The following is a 5,108-nucleotide window of genomic DNA, read 5'->3' as shown; positions in this document are numbered from 1 at the left end:
AAGAACCTCATAGCTGAATACAAAATTATGGGGGAGGGGCGCGAGAGAGCTGATACTGAAGACAACACTGGGGCTTGAACTCAGGGCCTTGTGCTTTCAATTGGCTTTTTCTCTCAATCCTGGTGTTGTACATCTTGAGCCATAACTTCACTTCCAGATTTCCTGTTTCTCTTGGTATTACACACATGCAGATTTTAATGTTTAGGATACTACTCTATTTATGATAGGACAATTCAATTCAGAGTGGCTTCATATTCCATCTCCATAGCTTAATAGATACATGTGGATCTGGACTACCTTTGTGTTCAGGATAGATATTCAGCAGCAAACTTGGGAGGGAGGAATAAATGCCCCACCTAATTTGACGTTAAGTGTATTCCAGAAGCCAACTCTGGAGACTGACAATCTTTAACATGAAAAGTTGCAGGATGACTGCTGGTAGAGCTCAAGTGGTATAGCACCTGCCTAGGACGCATACAACCTTCAGGATAGGGAGTAACACGAGTCCCCTGTGAATTTTAGAAAGCCAAAGCCAGGACCCTGTTAGTGGAATAGTTTCTTCCAAGCTGTTTAATCTCTAGAGTTCATGGTCTGTCAGGTATAAAGCAACACGGAAACAAGTATGAGTAGGATATATAGTGCACTTAGGTAAAATCCAAGTACCTTCTGAGCAGCTCTTCTCCACTGTCCAACCATTCCGTAACCACCTGATGGGCCTCACCTTGCTCAGTTCCCAGGAAGTCTCTGAAGGTGGCAGATACAGCGTTGGGAACTACGCTTGGCTGGGCATCAGTAGTTCAAGCCTTAATCTGAGCTGTGCAGAGGCTGAAACATGGAGGATTGTAGTTCAAAAATAGCCCAGGCAGCAAAGTGTGTGAAACCCCAGCTCACGTAACCAGCAAAAGAAGCAGACTGGAGTAGTGGCTCATGCAGTAGAGCATCAGAAAGAAAGCAAGCTCAGGGAATGCACGGACCCAAGGATTTTTGTTTTTCTTTAACCAGGAAAGAATGGAGCTTGGCTGGACCTAGCCCATGCTGTGAGCACATCGACATAATTCTCACCACTGGGGATTAGAAATTTGCTCCCTATCCATTTTCTACAGAGATCATCTCATTCAAGACCTCAGGAAGGAGAGACGGAGACCTGACGGCATCCTTCCCCAGCCCTCATGGAACTCGGATTCCACTTAGACCTGGTCCATGCAGGACAGGCTGTTCCACAGGACCAGCTTCAGTGCTGTCCAAGGGTGCGCCGGTGGTACACTGGGGTGGATCGGCCGTCTTTCTGGGCCATGCCTGGGGGGCACATACACCGCTGGCAGTGGCCGATTACATCCCTAGGGTAGTTATACACCATCTTAGGCTGGACACGGGGCCGGGGCAGTCTGGTTGGGTGAGTTCTCAGGATCCGGCTTGGAGGAAAATAATCTACAAGCTAATAAGATTAGCAGAACTTCACAGTGAAAAACAAAATTATAGAGACAGAGGGAGAGGGAGAGAGAGAGAGAGAGACAGAGAGAGAGAGTTAGTGTACTGATACTAAGTACCCCATACACATGGAGGCAGTTGCCTCCTTCTTCCCTGAGGTCCCATCCTGGCCACAGCTCCATCCCTGCCCTACATAAGGCTTCCCCTTGGGGGCCTCACTCTCTTGCCGGCCTCTTGCACCTTGACCTTGGGAGAGGATCAGCAGAATAAAGTTTTCTCTCCTGCCTGAATACCGCATGGCGTTCTTCTTTACTGGCTACCTACTTTAAAAACCTAACAGAAATCTCAAGGCAGGGAAACCCAAAAGTGGGAACTGGCCCCTCACCCCCATTCCTGGAGCTCCACTTTGGAGCTCAGGTCCATCTTCCTCCTCCCCGAGGCCTAGGAAAGCAGGCCGTCAACACTCTGAGGACATTCTAGACCCACACCAGACACTCCAGCCCTGCCCCACAGGTTCCTGTCCACCTCCCCAGGCAAAAGAGATTCCCTCCATCTCCCAACTCCCCACACGGTAAACTGTGACAGGACTGCTGGGAAGTCCAAGCCCATTGTCTCCTCTGAGACTCGAGGCCTAGGTGTGAGCTCCTGGGAAATGAAGAAAAAAGTGACCCACGCCCAAGACACGGAGGCCCAGGGCAAGAATTCCCATTCCACAAAAGCAAAAGAGTGGAGGGATTTACCAAAGCAACCCAATCCCCCTCACCACACAGTCATTCCTGGAGCACCAAGGCCAGCGCCCAGAAAACCTGAGTATTGTTGGGATCTCCAAAGGCTTTCACCACCTCATCCCTATGCCCTGCACAGCTGGGCTCGCATGGACTCTCTGCAGCTGGCTGTGCTCAGCGTGTGTCCCTGTCCTGTGCGCAGCCCACAGTCCTGGCGTCTGGACCTTCCTGGGGGGTCTGGGGTGTCGACTGCAGCCTTGGCCTCTCTCTCCAGGTTCACACAGATGGCCCAGGGGCTGCCTGCCGGAACTGCACCCCTGTCACACTCTGCCGGCCTCTCAGGCCTTCTCCGAAATCCTTGTGCCAGCCGCCAGTGCGGTTTACTCTAGCATTCTGCAGGACCACACAGCACTGCTGTCAGCAGCCTGCGATGTCACAGTGTGCCACTCCCATGCCCTGCGCCGCCGGCCATCACTGCACCTGGCCTTTGGCTGCCTGTGAGAGCCTCGAGGTCCCAAGATGGGCGGTGAAGCCTGGAGCTCAATCCCCAGATGCCCCAGCAACACTCACCTTCACGCACCCACCCTCTCATGCCAGACACACGTGTCCACGGGGCTTGACTCACACTCACACCAACACACAGGTAAGTGAGCAAGGGCCCAACTCATGCTTTTCTAGGAACCTCTTGCCAAGGGAAAGGGGGCGACACACTCCTGCCATTTGACAGGAACCCATTCCTGTAGACAGAGCCTCTGGGACCCCCCACCTCTCCCCGCACCCCTGCTTTGCGGCAGCACAGCTGTGTCAGACCCATGGAGGACCCCGCCAGCCCTGGCTTCCTCCATCCACAGCTGCCACAGCTGCTCCCTGAGGGGAAGAGAAAATGCTAGGAGAGTCCCCCTACTGCCTGGCTGTGTGGACAGACACGCCCAGCCACTGTGCAGACTCCCACAGATACCATTCCCCCTTCCCAGGCTAGGCCAGGCCTGGGAGCCAGGGGGACCTGGCTGCAGCACAGCTTAGGAAGCCCCAGCTCCTGCAGAAGCATGTGTCTGCCCAAAGCAGGGATAGGGCCCCTGCCACGAAAGGCTGAGTGGTGAACTGTCAGCTCCAACAAGTTTGAGGGCTGAGACAAGGCAGCCACAGGACAGAGGATCCTTTGGCCATGGAGCCCCCGTGCCCGGTCTCTGTGCACAGGGTTCCCGTGGGAGATTGCAGGGCGCTCTGCAGGGGACAGGTGTGCTTGATGGAGGAGATGGGGACTGGTGGGTTTGTGTCCCCAAAGCTTTTGTAAGCTCCAATGCCTGTGCACCTGGTGGCCTTGCTGAGTGACACAGAGAAATCAAAAAGCAAAGAACTGGTGGTTCATGTCTATCATGTGAGCTACTCAGGAGCCTGGGATTTGAAAAGTAGGCATGGATAAACAAACCTGTGAGAGACTTATCTCTGATTTATGTGTACCAAATGAACCTACAAACCAAAAACTGCTAATGAAGCTGTGCTTCAATATTCAATTATTAGACTGAGCAAACCAGCTGAGCAACCTGAAGAGATGTACAAGAAAAAATAAATACAAAACAATATACAAAGAAATAACAAAGACTGCATGGAGGAGACACTGATTCTTCTGAGAGAACAAAAGGGGAACGATTCTGCCCTATGCACCACTGCCCCAACATTGAGCTTTGTCACTGCTTGAGCTAGCCTGGGATTTTGGACGCACTAGGCCAGAGCTACAAGCTGGAGGCCTCAGACATGGGCAGAATCCAGAGATCCTTCCATTGCTGTCTGAGGTTGTTGGAGGGTCTGCGTTCTGGAGGAAACCCTCCCATTAGATAAAGGTTGTCACCATTGTGGGCCCTTCTTCCTATTCTCTACAGTCACACATGCTTTCAGACAGTTTTCCAGTACTGCAAACAATACATGAGATGATAAGTTACAAAATGGAAATGTTTATTCTGGCTCACAGCTGCTGTAGAGCTTGTTCTAGGACCACTGAGATTTAGGATCCAAGCTTCCATTTGGGCTTTGAATTTTCATTCTTCCCTAATTCCAAAGTCCAAGTCAGGTTTTCATGTTCAATTAGTGTTTTCTATATTCTGGGGGTTTGTATTTTGTTTCTTCTGTGTATGAGAAGAGATGGGTATTCTGTTGTCACTAGAGGTATGGACAAACGTGTGAGGGTTTGCACCCTGTGATTTCCAGCACATTAATTCAATGGCGCTGAAGTCTCCCATGTACTGTGTTTTCCTCCCTATTTTTAAATCCCTCTTCAAATGTAAAGGCAAAAACGGGACATGGCTCAAGCTAGTGTTGGTGGCACAGACCTGGTGCCCCAGCTACTTAGAAGGCAGGGACAGGAGAATGCCAGGCTCTGAAGTTCCTGACAAGCCTGGACAACACCGTAGAGACCACCTGAAAGGGAAACTATAAACCCCCGGCAGCTATCCATGGCTGTCCATGCTGTGTGAGGTTTAACGCCGGCTAGTTCAGGAGGCAGTTGATAAAAATCATAACGGGGGATATTTTGTGCCAAATATTGTTTCATCTGAACCTTCTCAAACATCGTGACTGTGGCTTACACTCCCCACAATTCCATTGCCCTCGGCCTGCTCTAACTACATGCCACAAAGGAGCAGCTTGTAAACAGCAGACATTTCTTCTCACAGATCCAGAGGCTGGAAGTTCACCATCAAGGCACCTCAGATGCAGGGTCTGGGAGGCCCTGCTCTCTGGATGGCACGCAACTCCATCAACAATGGCTAGAGAGCTCTCTGGGGAGGGGGAGGAGAGCCCCCACTCCAATGTGAATGCTTCCACCCTCATGACCTGCCGCCCTCACAATGCCCATGCGCCAATGCATTCCTGTAAAAGATGAGCGCCCCCAAAGCAATTTTGGATAAGGCACAAACTAAAGATGAATGAGTCAGGTTTGGCTCCTGTGCATTTGTAAAC

Source organism: Perognathus longimembris, unplaced genomic scaffold, assembly GCF_023159225.1.
Source record: "Perognathus longimembris pacificus isolate PPM17 unplaced genomic scaffold, ASM2315922v1 HiC_scaffold_1525, whole genome shotgun sequence".
In the NCBI taxonomy this organism is placed as follows: domain Eukaryota; kingdom Metazoa; phylum Chordata; class Mammalia; order Rodentia; family Heteromyidae; genus Perognathus; species Perognathus longimembris.
This window is presented reverse-complemented; position numbering follows the sequence as displayed.